The following is a 22841-nucleotide window of genomic DNA, read 5'->3' on the forward strand; positions in this document are numbered from 1 at the left end:
ATTTAAAGATAGTTATCTTGATGAGACCATCTGCTACATCCTGTTTTTTAATTCTGTCCTGACAGCAGTCACTCTTCCAGTACTTCTGGTGATCCTTGAGTATTTCAGGTTGTAGGAAAAATAATAGTAGAGCAGATCCCATTAGGGAGCTTCTTGAGGGTGAAAGATCCCCCAAAGCCCATGGCCAATGCGAGGGGAAGTGTCCTCATCGCTCCACTGGGTCACTTGATACTCCCTCACCACCCTTTCCCTGCTGCTCACTGAAGGTGTCTTTAAAGGTATTCTCAGAGTGAGATGATGGTAATACAGACTCCAGATGTGTTGAGTGTTTCCTTCACCATTACTGACCTTGGAGGTGTCTAACCCTGTGTGACAGTCTGAGCTATAACCAGAAAGGTGGAAAGCTCCTTCTTGGCATCACTGGCCCTGTCAGTAACAGATTATCTGTGTCTGGTGTTTTGTACACTTTGCCTACAGCTTCCCACTTACGTTGGTGCCTGACCTTCCTCTTTCTATCACATGCTGCCTTTTTATTCCTGACAGGGGTATGGATTTCATTACTGGAGCAGGACAGAGTTTTAGGCAGGTTTCTCCTTTTTTCTGCTTGTGGTATGTTGCTTTTGATCACGCTTTTGTGGAGGGTCATTCTTTTTACTGTCACTTTCTATCATCTTTCTTTGTTCCTAATCAGTTCTACTCGCCTCTGCTTTAGGCATTAGGCACTTTAAACTACATTTCATACAGTGTATTTCAGACTGGCCCCTAGTTTTCCAGCTTAAACTTAATAGGGTTATGATTGCAAGCACCTGGGCAGACAGTAGTTTCTTATTAACTGATAGTTTTCCTTGCACGATCCAAAGGACTTACCACATCTTGTTTATAAGTTACAACACTGAGGGGTGGATGCTTTATTTTTTCTTTTTTATTATTTATTTTTTCTTTATTACAGCTGCATGAACAGCTTCTAGCTGCATGCTAAGGTTCACTTGCCAGACTGCATTTTTCATTATTTTAATACTTTTTTTTTATTGCTAGAGATGTACTTGGATGAGAAGGAAAGGAAAAGAAAATCAAGATGGAAAGTATCAGGGCAGTGCAGGCAAGGGAGAACAGATTGTGTTATATTTGTTCTGTTTTGCCTTTCTAGCTCATTTAAGTATCAGATTTTAAAAAACATTTGCTTTTCCAAACAATTGGGGTATCAAGAACTCCCCCCCCATCCCAGCTCATCTCTGTGTGCCACATAGCAGAATTTTCTCCATAAGCAGGCTCTGCTAATTGTGTCTTGGCTCACTCGTGAAATGGAGCAAAGAGGGTGTGCTTGATGGAGAGATGTCATTACATGAACCCCCGCTTGCACTCCTGCCGTATCCCTGAGAAAAGCTGGATTTATAAATGTTTTGCAGTGCAAGAGCACTATTTCTTCAGGCTCTTCCAGTAGAATGGGATAGGATGAACTGTGTGTGGGGCAGCCTAAACTTTAGAAGGTGTATGGTTGCTAATTATTAACTTGAGAACTATTAATGCAAGAGGTGGGAAATAGGAGTGCTGTTCAATCCATGATGAAAAGACAGGAATACAGAAAGGACGCTTCTGGCCTCAGTGCTCAGTCCCAGTTAATGCACCTCTTAATATTGCCCACAAGAATAATTATGTGAACAATAGCCAGAATGAAGTTGTACTGCAGGTTCTCATGCCAGGTAACAGCTTGAAATAGAAAGAAGCCAAAGGTCATGATTTCATGCCAAGCAGAACTTGATGCTGATTTGAGTTACACTTCCAAGCAAAGTTTAGGGAAGGCACTCGGTTCCTTTTGCTGTTACGTGCAACTGGAGGATTCCATTTGATGTGTAATTCTAATTGCAGTGTGACAGTGTGCAAGGAAGAAAGTGAGATGTTGCAGAAACAGCCTGAGTCAGTTGTTTTAATTACTGGTCTTACGGAGAAACTACTGTGGCATTGAGGCACGTCTTAAAAATCTGTGAGGATGGGTGTAATTATACAAAGGCCTGTAACAAGCTGAAATTAGGAAATAAAATGAGATGTTTCCAGTAAACACAATACATCCATATACATTTGTGGATTATTAGCTAGGAAGAGTTGTTTTCTGGTGTATTTTTGCAGAATTAATAAACACTGTCAGCAGTGTTTAGGTACAGGCAGCATGTCGAAAGTGCGTTTTGTAACATGGAGTTGTGGCAAAAATGCTGAGTTATCATTTTTCTAACAATACCAGTCTAGAATATGAAGTCAAAGAATACAGAGCTGATAGGAACTGTAACTGGAACAAAGAATCATTTTTTATTATCTTTTTACAAAACATCCCCAGATAAGTCAGTAACAATAGTCAAGGAACTGGAACTGACTTCTAAGGAAATGGTGAAATGAGCAAGTGTGCAGGTTGGGATGAGGCACTTTGAGAAAACTGAGTGTTCATAGCAGTAAGCAGCAAAACTGTGTGGTTCTTTGACAATCCAAGTTACTGGTATGAAACTTAGGAAAGAGTGGATTTTGACAGGTACTTTAAAAGTGCAATGCAGTAGGTATGTACTGGGAAACTCATGAGATACCGAAAAATTCCTGTGAAGTTAAACTTACAGTTATTTATAGACAACTGATAAATGAAGTTTCAATTTGTTGCACCACTGCATCTCTTTGCTGTCAGACACTGGTATAAACCCTAACCCGAATTACCACAAGTTGGGTGATGATCTGAATAGTGCATTTAATTACTGTATATTACAGTATCTAGCCTCCTCTTCATATAGATTAATGATATTCTTTCTTTTTGTAGTATGACATCGCACACAAGATTGGTGACATAACAGTGGTATAAACATGAAGAAACAGGCATCAGTTTTTGCATGACTTTCCAGTATGGTGAAACTGAAGTACATTATGAAATGAAGTGCTGGTTGTTTTTTTTTTACTTGATCTCACTTTAGATTCAAGATTTTTAAGTAGGCTGTATTCAGTTTTGTAAGTACCAAATTTTTTCTTTTTCATATTTTTAATGCAAAGTTTACAAAGCCACTCCTGATGTTTTTCTTACTATTGTGTTTTGAAAAGCGTGCACCATCACTCCTCTCTGCTTCCCACACCCACTTCCTGGAGATGCAAAAAATTGTGAAGTTAACAAAATCAACTCAGGTAGCAGAAATATAGCCTTAAACAGCAGGGTGTTAAAGAGATTGTAATCTGAAATAGAGTAGGTTTGGGTTTTCCTAGCTTTCTGGTCTGCTGATTTCATAGGAAGTGTGTCATCTATTGAATGCTGTACTGATACCCATGAGGGTTTACAAACTGTGTGCAAAATGCATTGTGTTTTGAGATTGTATATATTTTATAACACTAAATAAAATATACTTGAATGTTACAGTTAACGCATGCTTCAGCAAAATCTGTTAATGCAGGTGGTGTGGTAATCCATGTCTGGGCACTTCCTTATTCCTCCTGCTCCACAATTTACCATGCAGGAGTCCAGAGGGAAGAAGAGTGTCATCTTTAAACCAGGCTGGTTACGGGGTCCCCATTGCCTCCTGTAGTGTGGAGACTTTGGATATTGATTTCCTAATGAAAATATTAATCTACTTAACCATGTAAGAATGAGACTACTGTAATCTGATCTAATGGACTGGAATTTACTAAACTAATTTTTGGAGCCTGGTACCCTGCTGATACTTGGGCATTTTTGGTAAGTCGTTACCTGTCACAGTCCACGTAAATCAGAGCACACTGAAGGACACACGGAATTTAAGCAGTAGCAGTGAGCATATGCAGACTCAAACCTGTCTTTAACTACATCCATCTGTGCTCTTGAGAAATACTGGTGCTGGTTTCTAACTATTGTAAATACGTAGATATTAATTTAAACCTTAATCTAGGGGCATGTGTTATGCTGTGGTCTGAAGGCAACCACATGATCCATTGTGAAACTGGTGGTTATAATGTTGAAAAGTTATTAAATTATTTCTGCTTCTGTTTTTGAGGGGAGCACAGCTAATTCTAGAAAAAACTCAGACACTATCAAGCAAAAGTTCCATTTAAGTAGTTTTGTCACTGCACACGAATAGTTGAGTAAAACCATCTAAGGAAATAGGAATAACTTCCTCAGAAAAATGGAAGCATGGAGGGTTTCTAACTATCACAGGTTCAAGTAGCCAATTAAAAAAATAAATTGTTCCAAATCTAAGTTCAATATTGTAATTACAGAAAAAATACTTTGTCTTTAAGAAGCACTTGTTTTTATGCCAAAATATTTCATTCCGCATTCTCCTTTGACTCCATGCTGCCTAAACTTGTCTCTGAGTGAAACTGGCAAGTAATTAATAAGGGTAAAATTCCACTGGGATCAGTATGAAAGTTGCCTTGTCAAGAAGCAGCAACTGCCTGTTCTGTTTAGTGTATGTTCTGTAGTGTAATGATTTGTAGACAGAATTTACCTTTTTTACTACAGTGTGCTCCATATAAGATGAGTGTATTTTTCTGCCCTCAGTGATCACCATCATCTAAGTGCTTCATTGATGGTGTTTAAGAAGGTAGGAGAAAGGTGGGCGTAACTGTGCAAGCTTATAGTTTTGTTTAAAAAGTGAATTTCATAGAACTCCTTTTCTGCAGAAAAATTTGCAAAGCTTGCTGCACCAAAGTATGTTCTTAAAGGAATAAGTGAAATAAACTTCTTTTGTACTTAAATTCCTGTCTAAATTAATAGGTATATATTGTAAGTAAAAAAAAAAAAAGTACAATTGCTGTTATTGAAGGTAAACGTGTGTCAATTTTGCAAAGAAATTTGCATTATTTTTTTTCCAAGAAATTAGTAACTGTAAAACTTCCCTGTCATCTCTCTAAGGAGTTGCTTGGCTAATACCCATGTTTGTACCAGATGTCCAGATACTGGGTTTTTCTGAAGGTGCTGTGTGTTGAGTAGTTAGTCCAGAAGTCAACCCTGCCTGAGGTCACCAAGGCTGTTAACTTTATGTTGCTGTGGTGTAAGCAGGACACACATTTGAAAGCTTGTCGGATGCCATACAGGAAGTCTGAAGATTTATTCTCACTCTCAGTCTGTTCTCTGCCACCTTCTTCAGGCTTGAAAGATATGATGAAGAAGCCTGGGGGTTGTAGATTATTGTGACCAGATGGCTGTTTAGGACTGGTTGGAGATATCAGGGGAAGTTTTTACTCAGTACGGGTTATTTTTTCAACCATTTATCCTTTCTATTACATAGAACAGCTTGGTCACACGTGGTTAGCAGGTGGAAAATTCCCTGACACTTGTGCCAACACTATTAAATAAGGAGAAGTAGTGCATTTCACATACTTCACTTCTTGCCAGGGCTTGCTTGTTACAGGAGAGTTTAAGCATGTGTTTGTTTGTTTGGTAGCTGTGCTCCTGTCCATACCCAAAAGAATCTTGTGTGGTGTTTTGCATACAAGTCAGCTGGCCTGGACCGGGAGGGTCACAAAGCCCGATTGTCATCTATAGCAGCTGTATCTTTGCTGCAAAGCAGATTAACTTGCAGTGCCTTCCCTCCATCCCTGCATACGACATTGTTGTACCAAATGGGAGCAGTGAGATCGAGCTGCTCCTTCTCTCCATTTAGGTCAGACCACTTCAGTTCTGTTTCTCCAAAAGCCATTATAATGCTGGGTGTCTGAGGAGCAGCGTCATGCTCAGCTGTTCTCACCCTTCCCAGGATCTTCTCTGGGGTGGCCAGGCCTTGCAGTCATGTGGAACCTTGGGAAAACTGTGTTGTTGCCGAGGTTGGTTCTGTGGGCTCAGACTGCCTTGGTGGGGTCTTGCACACTCCGTACGGTACAGGGCAAGCCAGGCGGCTTACCAGGTGAACTGTCCCATGGTCAAGGGGGGGGATTTGGATTCAAACAGTGCCCTGCAGGCAGTATGGGTGCAACAGGCTCAGAAGCTGTGCCAGTGCAAGGCAGTTTCACTTTGCTACAGCTGTATCCATGTCTGAAGTGGTATCGTTGTAAGCGTTTGCATAAAATTAAGGAACCTCAAACCGTGACTCCGGCGTGTGAGTTTTGAATGGCAGCATTTGGCATGCTGCAGAAAGATTTGGCCCAGCCTGCTTTGACTCTTCTTTCCTGGCCTTGGGCTCCCTCCTATCTTGTCAGCCTAAGCACTGGTGCAGCTGCTGTGAGCCACATCAGAGACATGATATGGTTTAAAATTGCTTACATATGGTGAAGTGTAGTTTGAACTCGGGTACATTCATCATTCAGTTCAGCAGGCAGCTGCACTGGTATTTGTGCTGACAACAGGGGAAGGAGGCAGTGTGAAAGTGGAAAGAAGGATCAAAGTACAAGAAAAAGGCAGACAACAAACAACTTTCAGCAACAGGGCTAGAAGGGCCCAAGGCACTCAACTGCCCTGATCTGCACAGGGACATGGCCCAGGCAAATTCCAGAGAAGCTTTCCAGCTTCAGTGCTCTGTGATCCTGTAAAAAATAGCCAAATTGTCTTTGCATTCAAAAAGAGGTGATCCTCAGCTGCAGTGCTCGAAGGCTACAGAATCCTCAGCTTTTGGCACTGGTGTTTCCAGGCACCTCTATCCTCCTACCATGTGCAGAAACCTTTTATTCTGAGTAGGATGCACAGCTTGCATTGTACTGCATGTGCATCCCATTGCCTGCCACACGTATGAACCTTCCTTTGTGTTCATAGGTATCCACAGCATGTTCCCAGGGCATCCTGCTCCAGTCAGTGCTGGGAGAGAGCACACTGGCAGCAGTTGCCACTTTCCTTTTAAGACTTAAAGGAGATGGTAGGTGATAATGCTGATGTTGTCATCAACTATGAGCTTGCAAAAACTGGTTGCAGTTATTTCATGTGACTCTGAAGTAATTCCAAGTCTCTCCCTAAGGCATCTAGTGGAACATCCACGTGGGCAAACCACCTTTGGCTTCAGCAGCCGTGCAGGTGGGTGACTGGCACTGCAGTTCCCTCATCAGGCTCCAGGTCTCCTGAGTTACTGACAAAATATAGGTGGGTCAAACACAAACAAAGGGAAATAACTTATTTCAATCGCAACTCCAGTAGCATGTGGAAGGTAAACAGGGAAATCATTACTTAAAAGGGAGCCCCAGCATCTTTCACTGTAATTCAATGCCACATTCAAAGACTCCTTGCTGAAATCTGCATGCTGGAGACCCAGCCAACTGGATTTTAATGACACTGTTAATATAACGTAGCTGCAACTTCAGTGTCGTTCAGTCCAGCTCATTTCTATTCCTCACACGACTTTCATTGTTTACAGGAAAATGGGATACATTAAGAATCTCAAGTAATTTATTTTGCAATACAGTGCAGGTTGAATTAATGCTCAGGAGGCAGCTAGACATGAGCTGACACTGAAAATGCAAAAATATTTACAATGCGCTGTATGTACCATGTTCTTTATGAATAATTTGCCTTTACAAAGTAAACTATATTAATTTCAATTATCACAACATAAGCCATGAAAGTTTGGGCTGGCAAAAATATGATAATGGCATTAATGCCATTTTCATTAACACTGGGTCACGTCTACATTTTACCATTTCTGAGTATCTAACTTGACAATGTCTTTTCTCTGTCCTCATGACATTAATGCAGTAAGAATTTGCTGTCCTTACAGAAAAATTGTGTTCCCTTCACATATGTTCTTCTGACCTTTTTCCTCTTAACAGAAATCAGACTTTTCCATCAACTCCAATTATCCTGTTTCTGAGGTTAACAGAAAAGAAGGTAGTAATTCTAATTAATCTCATGTCATGCACTAACATGGAGATGAGGTGCATGGAAGCCTTGCAGGACTCCTCAAAGGAGTGAATTGCTGAAACTGGGAAAGGGAGCACTGACACACCAAATCCTGTCCTATGACAGACAAAAAAGTTTCACACGTTAAAATCCATAATTCCACAATTTCTATACATGTTTTTATCATTTAAATCAGGAACTAGGCATTTCTGTGATGGGTGTGTTTAGAAGTAGCTAGGCTGGTTTCAAACCTTAGAGCAAAATTTTAGAAGATTAACTGTCTTTAACAGTGAGCACTGCCTGTCATAATCCTTCCACATGCAAAGCGTGTAGTACAGTCCGTAGCAGTTGTGCCCTGGATTAGCTTTGAGCATGCAGTCCCAAACCATGGACACCATGCCCTGTAGTGCTGGCTGCCATCCCGGCTGGTTCTAGCCCAGAGGTGAACCAGAGCTGAGGGGCAGCTTCTGTTCTCTGCCTCTCCCCAGATCAAAATCTTGGCCTTTTGTGAGGTTTGAATTGCCACACAGTTCTGAGCTCTTGGTCTCTCGCCCTGGACCATGTGCTGCAGGAGGCTGGAGAGGTGGGGTGGTTACTTTTCGAGGACATAGCAGATGTCCTACATTTTGCTCAAGTTTTTTGGTGTTGAATTTTGTTTTTTCTTAAAGAGAAATCCTTTATCATCTCTCAGTGCTGTATTTCAATGACCAGTGATAGTGTCTGATGGCTGTTTATCATTCTAAGGCCTCTGCTTTGGCTACAGTGCAATAAGCTAATGGGGATGGATTAAATGAGCTTGGGTAGGCTTTTGCTGGGGTTAATTTGATGTGTGTGTGTACAGTTTCTACTGTGCTAGCAGAGTGATCTGTCAGCAGAAAGGTGGGTAGGTAATACCTTCAGCTGCTCCATCTGGATACAGAAAAGGAGGAGATGCTGTCGAGAAGCACCTGGGTAGAACAGAGGTGTGGTAAGCAATGGGTCTGTCCGATGTCACAAGACGCATTCTAATGACTGTTGTGCAGACCTCTGCAGGAGCTGCTCTTGGCCTAGTTTGTATGGTAATAGGAAATGGAAATGCTAACAAAAAAGTCTGTATTTATAGTATGAAGAGTTAAATATAATTTTCTACACTGCTGATAAGAGAAATGGTAATAGTTTAGTCTTTCTTTAAAAATTTTTGAGACATGTAAGAAAGAAACTACCTTGAGTCCTGTGTGCAGTTTTGGGCACCACAGTATAAAAAAAGACATTAAGCTGTTGGAGAGTGTCCAAAGGAGGGACACAAGGATGGTGAAGGGTCTGGAGGGGAAGCCGTGTGAGGAGTGGCTGAGGTCACTCAGTCTGTTCAGCCTGGAGGAGACTGCAGTTACAACTTCCTCATGAGGAGAAGAGGAGGGGCAGGCACTGATCTCTGCTCTGTGGAGACAGTGACAGGACCCAAGGGAACAGCTGGAGCTGTGAGGGGAGGTTTAGGTTTAGGTTGGATATCAGGAAGAGGTTCTTCACCCAAAGGGTGGTTTGGCACTGAACAGGCTTCCCAGGGCTGCGATCACAGCACTAAACCTGACAACTCTGCTGTAAAAAGGAATCAAGGTGGACAAGCTGCCGTCCCGGGACTGGACCTTTGTCCTGTCAGCATTTTGTGTATAATCTTGAGATCTGGCAATCTCATCTTCCTTCTGACTTGTTGATCATGAGCTTTTTGAGGGTGCCGGAAGTGACAGGAAGATGCCAGGTGAGTGCACTGAGCTCCCCTGCCACCCACAGCCAGGGGACAGTGGTGGCATGGACCAGGAAGGGATCCCGGAGCGTTTGAATGCCTTGTGGTGTCAGAGTTTTCTGCAAAAGTGAGGGTTTTCACCTTTCCCAGACTTCCTGACTACTGCTGTGGAGGATGGAAAACTCATGTTTTGCTTTTTTTGATTTAGTAGCAGAATAATGGCTGACACAGCCAATGGAGCTCTGGGGGACCAAGGGGAAAATGGGATTCAGAACCACTTTCCCTGACTCCTAGGGATCAGGATCCACTCAGGATCAACTCCACTGATCCTTTTAGTTGGAAAGTAAGCCTGTTACTTGACCTAAAACAATGCTATTACTATTCATAAAATGCATTGTACACAAGTAAATTGTTGTCCTATTGAATTACACTAAAAAGCCATGTTTTGGCATGTCACCGAGTTGCCTGGAGCAAGAAAATGTATGGAAGAAGATGAAGGATGTATCGTGCACTGAGAGTGGTGTCGGGTTCTCTTCCGTCGTGTCCCCCAAATGGCCTGGCTTGGCACTGTGCTTCCATGCGGAAGAATAAGGATTAGGTTTGTCCTGCTGTGAGATGATTCATGTGTGGGGAATGTGCGTGTTCAGAAGCAGTGAGATTTCAAGAGTGCATGACTGGAGGGAGGCTTGTTATAAGAATCAGCAATAAAACAACAGCTGAGCAGGGAAAAATGTATTTAATAAAAGGAATTTACAGGTGAAATTTTAAGCAGTTAGGATTGCTTGTCTGACCATTTCTGGTAAAGTTGCTGTTCTTCATTCTATTTTTAAAACGTCTTTCGATATACTATTTATTCTTGGATTTTAGATGTTATATCCATAGCCATGCATATTTATATTACATATTTTATGTATATATATTTTAAAATTATGCACTCTCTGAGGGTTTTTTTCCCCATTTTACTACATGATTTTGCTTTAATACCATGTTAACATTTATGTAATACTAGAATAGGGCTGGATACTTAATGTAACAGCAACTAGATGTCAAACTGTTATTTCCTTTATCTAAAATGTGAAGGATGTAAGCTAATATTTAGCAAAAAAAGTGTTTCCCAACTTTTACATTATTCATGCTTTCCCAGAGATGTTAACATAACCCTGTAATTGGCATGAATTCTATCCAGCAATGAGCACTGCAGGAAATGCACTTTATGTTTGTTACTTTTTTTTAAGGCACAGTGGAAATTCATAGGATATAACAAGCTGTGCATTTGAGTGTGGCTGATTTTCCCTCTGTGCAATTAATTTATTCTGATGGGAAAGATAATATCAAGCTTAACGTGTTTCTCAGTAAAGAGCTTTCTCTGAAAGGCTTTCATTGGGGTATAAGTGCCTAATTTCCAAACAGCATGTTAGGTTAAACAGCACTTTCAGAAAATCTGCATTTGAACTCTCCCCTCCAGAGAAGGGGAAAAAAACCCCAAAAATGAAACAGCTCTTTTGCTTAGATTCCAGTTCTTGTCTTCATTGTGGACAACTGAGGCATGACAACATGGTTCTGGTATACAAGCCCTGAAAAATAAGATTTATAAAGCAAAAACACAACTCATGCTGGGGTTGTCTTTAGCTTGTTAGTTTGACTTCTGTCTGAGCAGAGGAAAGGCTCTGGCCACTGGAGAACTGCTTGGAAACCCTGTGTGAAACTTGTTCATGCCACTCATTTCAGCCCCCCCAGCCAGGTAACCTCACTATGCACTGCAGACGTGATTGGTGGCCAGGGCTGCTGGGCTGATAAGAACTGGAGTGTTGTGCTATTGGAAGAGCATGGCAAAAAGGCCTCATCATCCTCATCACAGCCAACTGCTGCATGAGAGGGAGCCTCCCAAGCCTCCTGGACCCTGCTGCTGCTTTCCTGCTGGCCACGTTCCCCTCTTTACCTTCCTGCCTTTCTCTTTTTTTTTCAATTTTCCCTGTCAAGCAACTTCACTGTTAGAGCCAACATATGCCATAACTTAGAGATGCTGCTGAAGCTCTGTGCCTTTAAACTTGTGCAGCAAGAACCCTTTAGTTTCTTTTTTGTTTCTGTTGGGGCACAATTTGGGTAAGCAGTGAATCTGTGGGAGATGTGGCTAGAAAAGCACAGAACTTTTTTTGCTGAGTTCCATGCTGCTTGTTTTTTTGTTTTTTTTTCCCTGTTTAATTTGACTAGAATTGTGAAACAAAGAAAGCCAAGTCCAAACCATTGTTGCTCAGGCAACAGGATGTAGCTGAGAATGAAAACTGCAGCTTCATTAAAAGCGGTGCAAAGGATGTGCTGTGGAAATTTCTGTCAATCAAACCTGGGTGCATTATGAAAACATCAATTTCTGTCAAATTCACTACATAAGCAGCTCAACCTGCCATGAGAAGTTTGCATTTGTTTATATTCATTGAAACTGTTGCTATTTGGAAGTTAAAATATTTTTGGCAGGCACCAAAGAGAGAAATCTGGTTAATTGCTTCTTGCCAATTATCAGTTCTGCTGGATATATCATACAGCTACCTAAGAAATATGACAGGCTTCATGAAGTCAGCCTCAAGCTAATTAGTAATGTCAATGTTTTTTAAATGAGTGTTGATATGATTGCTGTACCTCATCCAGGGACCATCACCCTGTGTATTCATGAGATATGGCAAAGTGTCATAGCCATGCATCCAAAACTTTCTGAAATCTGAACGTATTTCTGTCCTTCCGTCTCCTCTGTACTCTTCTATTCCTGTAATCCTGATTTATCTTATGGTTTTAGTTAATGTTAATCTATGTAACTGAAGAGAAAAAATCACATGGTAAAAATTCCTGCATTAATGACTTGATGTTATACATTCATGATAATGAAGTGGCACATACAACTATGAAGAAAGTACTAGATTCTGCACTCTTACTGTATCTCATGACACTTGATTTTGTTTCACTTTAGTCTTGAACTGCGGGAATTATTTAATGAAAGGGCAATTTTTGGGGGGAAATAATTGATTAAGAATATGGAACAATCATACAAAAGTAAACAAAATCCCATAAAACCCAAAACCTCCCATAGTATTTTATATACAAAAACCCACCACACACACATATTAACATGTGCATTGTTGTTACCTTTTATGGTGCAGGTAGGAAATAGGAATGTAGTAAGACAGAAACCTAATAATGTTCTTTCAGGTGTTAGTTTGGTTAAAATATTAAACACACTCTTATCACTAGCAAATAATAACATATTGCTATTTTTGTGGTAGGCTTGAGTCCAATGTTCTGACCCAGACTGGCCTTGCTGTGTTAGACACTACAGGCAAACAGCAGGCAAACCTGTCCTACCACATAGATCCTGTAATCTAAATAATAAATACAACCAAATGCTGAGAGGTAAAGGAGTGGGCAGATGGTTGTCTTTATTTCACAGAGGGGGAACCAAGTCAGCAATTAGTTCAGTGAGATACCACAGATCGAACAGGGGCCCTGCAACAGAAAGATAACCCCAAACCAGGTTTCCTGTATCAAAGTCCACAGCATTCACCACGTCAGAATTCTTCCAGCAATGAGAGCTGTGGGAGCAAAAGAAGAGAAAGTATACCTAAGCAGTAGTTGGAAAAGCTGACAGAATTGTGAGTCATTAGGTAAAAAGAGGAAATGGGAAGCTGCAGGATAGGATTATGGAAAAGCTAAAAGCAAAGCTTTTAATCTATGAACCTTCTCTTCACAGATAGTTGAGGCATGACTGCCAAAATATAATGTTTATTTTAGGTTTATTCCCAGTAGGAGACTTTATAAAAATGTGTGGATCGTATTTTTTTCCATTTTATTTCATCAGCTGTTGGAAAGACTGTGCTGTCTTAGTTTCTGGAGATCAAAGTTAGGCAGTGAAAAATAATCTAATCTGCCACTTTGGAATAATTTGCCACAGCAGGCATTCCCAGTGCAAATCAGAGTACAAATCAGATGGTGAATCGGTGATCTCAAAAGAGGATTACTTTGGATTAGTTGTCCAGTGAAGCAGGCACTTTGTACAATGCAGCAGACAGCTCCAACATGAGCCAATTCATTGCTTGTTTTTTCCTTTCTTTTTTTTAAAGGAACATTACCAAATGGATTCTCATACACTAATTAACAGTATTTTGACAGCGTTTGTGCCTAGAAGACTGATTATGTGACATAAGACTAAGCAACTAAAACTTAATGGCCAGACTTTCAGGAGAGGGAGGAGGCTTGGTAGGAAGCAGCCCAAGCTGCATTTTGGTTGACAGCAGGTGCAGGTTTAAACACTGGTTTGGAGGTTCTGTCTAGAATGTCCATTTCAGCTTAGAGCTTGATTTTTGAGACAGGGAGGAGACAATTCTGTCTGGTCATGGTTCAGTCCTACTGCTTCTCTAGTTTAAGGATGTCATGTTTTAGTGCTGCTTGAGTCATAGAATCATAGAATGGCCTGGGTTGGAAGGGACCTTAAAGATCACCTCATTCCAAACCCTGGCCAGGGATAGAGACACCTTCCACTGGACCAGGGTGCTCAGAACCCCATCCAACCTGGCCTTGAACACTTCCAGGGATGGAGCAGCAGCAACTTCTCTGGACAACCTGTGCCAGCCTCATCACCCTCACAGGAAAGAATTTTTCCTAATCTCGTCTAAACCTACCATCGTTCAGTTTGAAGCCATTTCCCTTTGTCCTGTCACTCCAGGCCCTTGTAAGTAGTTTCTCTCCATCTTTCCTGTGGGCTCCCTTTAGGTACTGAAAGGCCACAATTAGGTCACCCCAAAGCCTTCTCTTTTCCAGCCTGAACAATCCCAGTTATCCCACCTTTTCCTCATAGCAGAGCTGCTCCATCCCTCTTATCACCTTGGTGGCCTCCTCTGGGCTGGCTCCAGCAGGTCCCTGTCCTTCCTGTGCTGGGACCCCAGAGCTGGATGCAGCACTGCAGGTGGGGTCTCAGCAGAGCGGGGCAGAGGGGCAGAATCCCCTCCCTGCCCTGCTGCCCACGGGGCTTTGGATGCAGCCCAGCACACGGTGGGGTTTCTGGGCTCCCAGAGCACACGGCCGGGGCATGTCCAGCCTCTCACCCACCAGCAGCCCCAAATCCTTCTCCCAGGGCTGCTCTTGAAGAAAAGCTTTAATACCATTTTACTGAGAGTATACATTGCTAAATTAATCTGCTTTTCTGTTTCATGGGACTGGTGTAAGTAACAAGGTGATCATAAACACCACCTATCTATTTATGAACACAATACCCCATTTCTTCAGGTTAATGTTTTACTCCATCATGGTGTAGCTGTGAGGTCAGTATTGTACACAATCAATTGTTTTGCCACCTCTCTGTTTACCTGGGTTCTGGTCATTTATTAATAAAGATAAAACCATTCTTGGCTGCATTTCCCATGTCACAAAGTTGGCTTATTGGTTTAAGAAGCACCATCTATCCAGAACCAGCCTCTGGAGTGGCTGTAAAGGGATTGGAAAAGAAGTGAAGGACAAGAACTCACTTGGACATCCTGTATTAAAGAGGAAAATTGTGCATATTCTGTGTGTGAAATGGCATCTGTTTCAGTATGCATGGAAAGTAGTCTGATAGAAAGCTCACATTTCCTGGGCAGTATAAAATCCCTGTGGAAGAAGAGCAGAAGTAGCCAACACTTACTGTGATGGCGGGAAAAAACATGTTAAAGCTTGAGATCCAGGCAGCTTTACATTAAGGCAAGTCCAGAACCAGCAGCATTATTTTCTCCTCTGTTTAGACAGTAACAGCTCCAGCTCATAGTCCCAGATTTGCCCCTGTGGCCTTTATCAACCTAAAAATGAAACTCGAGATAATTTTTAGTTTAGGAGGTAATATAAAAGTGGATCTTCATTTGGAGGCCTCTAGGGGCAGTTTATGGTGAATATCCACAAAAGCCCACCCACATGGGGTGAATACAGTGTTCATAGGTTTTAGGAAATTAGCATAATTGATAAAAAGCACCAGTTAGGAGGACAAGTGGTGATGCAATTCCCCCCCAGGTCAAGCCCCTTCTCTGGAGCCCCACTGCTTGGCACTAGCTGTACTTTGTCCATGAAATGTATCTCGAAGAGTTGTTCTCAACTTTGGTAGCCAGGGAGAACCAAGATAAAATTGGAACCTTGTACCCTCAGGGGCTTGGAGCTCTGAAATTTGTTTTGTCTTCCTGCCTAGGGAAAGGGCATGGAAAAGTACTGGGAAAACTAGCTAAAATACAACAATAGGCTACAGAACTCCAAATATATGTGCGAAGAATACAGAGAACATATAAAAGAAAAAAAGGCAAAAACCAAGATGGCATCACCCCCACCCCTTGACACACTGGGGAGAGGTGTGAGCAAGCTAAAATTTCAGGAGTCACTGGTGAACAGTGATTTTGCACCATTGTTTTTGTGTTCACAACAAGCCTGAACAAGTGCTGGCAAGCATGGTGCCTGCTCCAGACAAAGGTCAGCACATTGCTTCTGATTCAGTCCCAAACTGGTTGTTCTGTCAGAGGCTTCCTCCTCTGTGTCATCAGCTTGCTCTCTCCTCTGGACTCTGCAGCAGGCTAGAAGTAAGCCAGAAGAAGAAAATATGCAATTACTCTTGAATCTTCTTTTGAAATGGATGAAAAGGTTTTTTCCCTGGTGCCCACTGTCCTAGGTGAGACACCAGTTTCAGCAGTGAACTAAGTACTGAAAAGTATGAAAAGTGACAGCGAGACTTACACCTCTAAACTGCTGGGATGGAATGAGGTCAAGTTCGGCACAGTGCCTTACATCAGCTGGAGGAATCCTCCTTTAAAAGACAGCCCTTGGCAGCCATGCCAGATACATGTTCTACCCTGCCTGTGCAAAACCACCCCTGAAAGCCTCTTTGTCTGCCTGGGCTGTGACAAAGATGTCCAGGTATGTTTCTGCAAGAAGCAGTATAAATACATACTATTTTTAATGTATATTTGTAATACAGCTCTGCATGCTCTCAGTCATCTACAGCATGCTGCTCCTCTGCCATAAAGCAAACATCAGAACCTATCTTTTTAATCAAGAAATATTTCTTCAAACACATGGAAATTCAGGCCCACAAGAATTGTTAGGACTATGATACAGGACACAAGTTTCTTGGTTGCTTTAGGGGTGTTCTAAGTCCACCTGTGCTTAGAATGCATTGTTACTTAACAGGAATGCCAAACTTTAGAGGGATAACAAATAAAACTTAATGAGTTTTCTTCATGTGGCAGACTGGAAACCTGTCTATGTGTCCATGACGGAGACAGAATCAACATCAGATTTTCATCAAATATATTTCTTTGTCTTAAAATTCTTCCAAAACAAGACAAAGCACTAAAGGCACTTTAATCTTGGCTTGTGCAATTATTTCTTAGGAAATTAAAAATTTGCTTATGAAATCTTCCTCCCCCTGCACATCATTTCAAAATGCCTAGGTACCAGTATAAACCCAACCCTGACCTTAACCCTAACCAAGTACCTAAACAAAAGTTTCATTTGTACCTATGAACAGTTCTACTGAAGTCACAGGTCTGAAATTCTGTATTTGATGTTCCCAGTCATGTGTTAGTCCATTATATAGAAAGCAGAAATTCAATCTACATACACATATGTATATGTACATGTGTACACATACATACGTATCTATCTGTACAAAATACAATGCTGCATACAACCGCCTAATAGCAATCAGATGAGGTTTTGAGCATTACCCAGAGGATTTGGACTCCAGACTCTCCTGCCTTCCTTAGATGTGTGTGCCAAAAGGTACAAATAGGTCATTGGAAAGAGAAGGCAATTCACTGAAATCCATCGTTCACATGATATGGTGAGTGGCAAACCTGTGCTGAATACACATAAATGCCTAATAAGGAGACAGCCATAATATGACTGTGTGACATCTGATTTTCTTCTAGTGTTCAAACGTAACTGGGCTGTAGTTGACAGACAAGTGAATATTATATGCATGTGAAGAAACAGCACACTCTGTGCCTTAGCTTTTGACTTGGAGACTGAAGGATTCCTTGGTATCATGAATTTTTTATCTTGTAGAAGTTTTTTTTATTTGGAACACATTCTCCCAAAAAAGGTGAATAATAGCATTATGTGAAAGGATGGGAAGGCACATTGTCTTATAATTTATTGCTAGATGCACTAACCCTATCCATATTAAACATAAGTCTTCCACTGATGTGAACTGTACTCGGAGAAATCAGCAGCAAATTATACAAGCTATGGCTATTCTGCCTCCTTTCATTCCCAGGGCATTAACTTACTTGTTATGTTTCCACCCTGGAAGCAGCAAGTGAATTTAGACTGATAGCTGCTCAGCAGTCAGTGCTACGCACAGAAATTGGACTTGAACGTAAGCACGTCTGCTGCTCCAAGCTGTCTCCTGGGGCTGAAAAGGCAGACAGGTTACATTTTGCTGTGGTAAGAAATTGTACCTGTAAGAATAAGTAAATCAGTAAAACCTGAGGTAGATTCTGTTTCCTGAGCTCGTGGATGTGTTTGGGCTTCATGATATGTTTGAAGTACTCATAAATGCCAATACTTGGGAATTTTCTGACCTCAAAGCTTTAGATACAGTTTTCAACTCACCGTCCATAGTCTTGTCTTATGCCAAGTGTGTTCAGCTCTGTTCAAACAGGATGATGTCCTGCTCAGTGTCAGCTCCAGTGCTGTCACTAATCCTGGTCTAGCTCGGGGTGGGTTCATCAGGAAAGGGAGGGACAGCACCGGGCTGCTCGGCGTGCTTGGAATGGGAGGGAAAGGAAAATGCAACGACTGAAATGTACCACCAGAGAGAGCTTTTGTCTTGCTGGCTTTATTAGGGACACTGCACACGGCTGTACTGCAGCCCTCAGCGGAAGTTTTTGTAAGTGTTGAATTATCAGGTGGAGAGTAAGAATCGAAATTCACAGCACTGATAGGAAATATAAATGCTCTCTGTGTGTGCACAAGTCAAGTAATTTTAACTGCACCCTTGATCCTTTGAAGTGATCAGGACAGCTGGTTCAACTGATGTCAGCCAGGGGAAAGCTGCTGTGAGCTGTCTCCTACCTACAAAGGTCCTGGTCTGGTGCTGGTTCCTCTGATTTTGGCTGGTGTAATCTAGAAAGCGTGGGGCACTCTGGGAGTGAGGGGACTTCCCTTGGAATTGAGTGGGGGCCTGTGCTGCACATCTGTCCTTTGCCATGGAATCATAGATTCATAGCATCAGAGAATCACGTAGGTTGGAAAAGATCTCCGAGAGCATCAAATCCAACATTTGACCAATCAAGCTCAGGCATAACTTTTGGTTTCCACAACTGACATGTTATACAATTGCAAAATATTTGTCAAATGTGTGCAATCACGCCTTCATAGAGATTTGAAATACTTTTTTATCACTCTGGATTTCTTAAGTGGAGAAAAACAGCTTCCATGAAATGCATGCAACTTCACTTGTATGAAACTTTTGTTTCACTCTTCATTTGTCTGTGTGGTAGAGTTTGGAATGTATTTTATCTGGTATTGTTTGTGGCAAAATACCAGCCTTGGCTCAGGAACAGAATCAGGTAGGTCAAAGCTCTGAAGCTGTTTCTGGGAAGTGTCAGGACATGTTTCCAGGTTTCCCAGCTTCTTTCCTGGGCTTTCAGTGTTCCAAAGCGGATACCAGGCAAAATGGACGATACCTGTGATCCAGCATCTCCACCAGCCTTGTGGTTTGAGAGGAAGCATCCCCTCCCTGCCCTCCCACCTCCAATATCCCTTCTACACTTTTATTGCAGAAGTGTGTTTGCAGTTTTGAAGGTGAACAATACCATCATCGTGTGGGCCACCTGAGACCTGTGTGAAAGCAGATGGAAACCTTCCCTGAGGCAACCACATCCTTCATTCTCACAGGAAGACGATTGTTATCGTTCGGTTCTTTCCCTTAACCGCGCCACGCCAGTCCTTCCCACACTAAACCTTCAGGGACTGCTGGGGAACAGGCATGTTCAGGCCTGTAAAGAAGCAGTTCTCACTGCAGGTAGAATAATTGCAGCTGGCTCTGTTCTCTTCCAGAAACCATCTAGTCCTAGGAATGCCTGACCTAGTCATTTCTTAGTGTCTTAAATGCTCCTCATTAATATGTCCCAGTGCACTCAATTTTTTTCTTTTTTTTTTTTTTTTTGCGGGAAGAGATCAAAGACCATATTAAATAGCCACCAAAGCAACACATACCCTCCAAGTGAGCCAGACACATGACCAAACTCCACACAATCTAATTGTATGTAGACATGAACATCAAGAAGCCCTGGAGAAAAAGACCATACCACAGGTCACATGGATTATTCTGGCATGTTATATCAAGCCAGCTTAATTATAGGCTGTCTTTAATGCCATGTTCACGGCTTTTGTTTAGTGTGTGTGTGTGTGTGTGTCACTAAATAAATAACAACACTGACAGCCTAAGCTTTTGTGAAGTCCTAAAAAAGCTAAGCTATTCATGTCGGTTTGGGATTCATGTAGACAAGACTTCAAACTTCAGTGGTTCCTGCTAGGAATGGGTGACTATGCTCAAGTATCCTAGTACAGAAGCAGGCTCTAGTTTATTTCTGTGCTCAAAAAATCATTGTGGCAGTAGATGTATTCCAATGTAGTTTTCAAAAATTTATTTTAACAAAAATGGAGTTCTTAAATTTATTCCACACTAATTTTCACCCCACAGTGAGCTCTTTATTTGTGATCGTTGCACTGGATGCTTGCTGAGAATCCTGTGGTATTCCAGGCCTCTACATCAATGAGGACAGACACAATGCTGCACTACTTGACTGACCAGGTATGCAGTCAGAGCTGATCATATTAAAAATTCATCATCTCCAAGTGAGGTTTTAGAGTTGCTACAGTTTGAGACTGTACTTTAAAGAAAAGGTGAAAACTTGTCATAAACAATACAGGATTTGACCCTGAAAGGCATTGTGTGCCTTTGGTAATATGTGAAACTCTCCTCTTAGCCACCTTCATCCTTCAGAGTTAATAATAGTAAAATTAATCTTTGGACAGGCTGGACTGACGGGCTGAGGGCAGTGGTCTGAGGTTCAACAAGGCCAAGTGCCAGGTCCTGGCCTTGGGTCACAACAGTGCTATGGGGCGGGGCAGAGTGGCTGGAAAGCTGCCCTGGGGAAAAGGACTGAACATGAGCCAGCAGTGCCCAGGTGGCCAGGAGGGCCAATGGGACCTGGCCTGTACCAGCAATAGTGTGGCAGCAGGACCAGGGCAGCGACTGTCCCCTGTACTGGGCACTGCTGAGGTCACACAACCAATCCTGTGTCCCACTCTGGGCCCCTCACTACAAGAAGGACATTGAAGGGCTGGAGAGTGTCCAGAGAAGGGCAGTGGAGCTGGGGAAGGGTCTGGAGCACAAATCTGGTGAACAGCTGAGGGAGCTGGGGGAGTTTGATCTGGAGAAAAGGAGACTCAGGGGGAACCTTTTCATTCTCTACAACTGCCTGACAGGAGGGTGGAGCCAGGTGGGATTGGGCTCTTCTCCCAGGTAACAAGTGACAGGACACAACGAAACGCCCCTAGGCTGCACCAGGGCAAGTCTAGATGTTACATTAGGGAAAATTTCTTCCCCTAAAGGCATCAGAATAGGCTGCCCAGGGAATTGCTGAAATCACCATCCCTGGAGGTATTTAAAAGATGTGTAGATGTGGCACTGAGGGATGTGGTTTAATGGTGTACTTGGCAGTGCTGGGTTAATGGTTGGACTTGATCATCTTAAAGGTCTTTTCAATCTGAAATGATTCTGTGATTCTGATTTTAAAACTTTAAACTGAGTGCTTGGCTGTGTCTGTGGAAGCAGTTTGGCTCTTTTGCTGTTGCTCTACAACCTATTCCCCCACATGAAGGGTAAGGTGTGATACTGGAGCAGGGCACTGCCTAGAGCAAGGGCCCTCCCTCTGCCCAGCACTGTTCCCAGGACCAGCCCTGCCATGGCCTGTGAAGCAGCATCAACTCAGCCATTTCTCAGACCACGCTGTGAATCAGCTCAGGGAACTGCTTTGGGTGAAAACAAGCCACCAGAACACAATGTACACTCTGTGCCTGCCCACCTGCAAAAGCAGAGGAGGCTGCATAAGGAAAGGGATGTGGAGAAAAGAAGGCACAAAGCCAGTGAGAACACTCCAACCCTCTGGTTACACTGTGCCTCGGTATGAAGGGGGTTATGGCTCTTTCTCTTCTCCACATAGGGTGGGCAAGGGTGTGAGCTGGCAGCACAAACCTCCTCAGCCCACCTCATGCCAAACAGCTGCACCAACACACCCACTCATCCCTGTCCTGCCTGACCTTCCTCCCTGCCCAGCTGTGGGTGCTCCTCGTGAGCCAGTGGGACTCAGCAAAGGCTGCAGCTGGTTTTGTGCCTCTTTAAGGACCAACTTCCAGAAGGGTCTGGAAAACGCCAGTGCTGGCTCAGTGGTTGCAGTGGAGAGACAGAGCACTCTGGTACTGAAGGAGGGGAGATGGGGCAGTGGGGATGCCTTTGCTTGGCTCAGCTGGCAGGGAAAGCACTGCACCAGCACAAGGCAGCCCCCTTCAAAAGCTGCTGCACCTGGAGACTCCTGGTTTGTCCAGAGAGCAGGTATTGGTGGAGTTCCATCACTGCTGACTGAAGGCTTCTAGACTTGAGCAACAACAGTAGAATGGCCCGGATTGGAAGGACCTTAAAGATCATCTCATTCCAGCCCCCTGACATGGGTGGGGACACCTTCCATTAGACCAGATTGATCAGAGCTCCATCCAGCCTGGCCCTGAACACTTCCAAGGATGGGGCATCCACAGCTTCTCTAGGAAGCCTGTGCCAGGGACTCATCACTCTCACAGGGAAGAATTCTTTCCTAATACCCTAATATCTAATCTAAACCTTCTTTCTGTCAGTTTGAATCCATACCACTTGTCCTGTCACTCCAGGCCCCTGTAAAAAGTCCTTCTCTGACTTTCCTGTGGGCTCCTTTCAGGCGCTGGAAGGCCACAATTAGGACACCCCAAAGCCTTCTCTTCTGCAGGCTGAACAATCCCAATTCTCTCAGCCTTTCCTCATAGGAGAGGTGTTCCATCTCTCTTGGACTTACTCCAACAGGTTCCATGTCTTTCTTGTGCTGAGGACCCCAGAGCTGGATGCAGTACTCTGGGTGGGGTCAAGCATCTTCCATTTGAAGAAAAGCCATGAGAACAACAGGGACTCCAGTCTCAGGATGTCTTTTCCATTGCACTGTCACCCCCATTGTGCCTGATCTGTCTTGACAGATCTCAACACTTTTCCCTGCAAATGCCTCCTTTTTCCTTTCCAAGTGTACCTTTGCAAAGTTTATAAAGAGAAAGTGACAA

Source organism: Coloeus monedula (genome assembly GCF_965178545.1).
Source record: "Coloeus monedula genome assembly, chromosome: 3".
Taxonomy (NCBI): domain Eukaryota; kingdom Metazoa; phylum Chordata; class Aves; order Passeriformes; family Corvidae; genus Coloeus; species Coloeus monedula.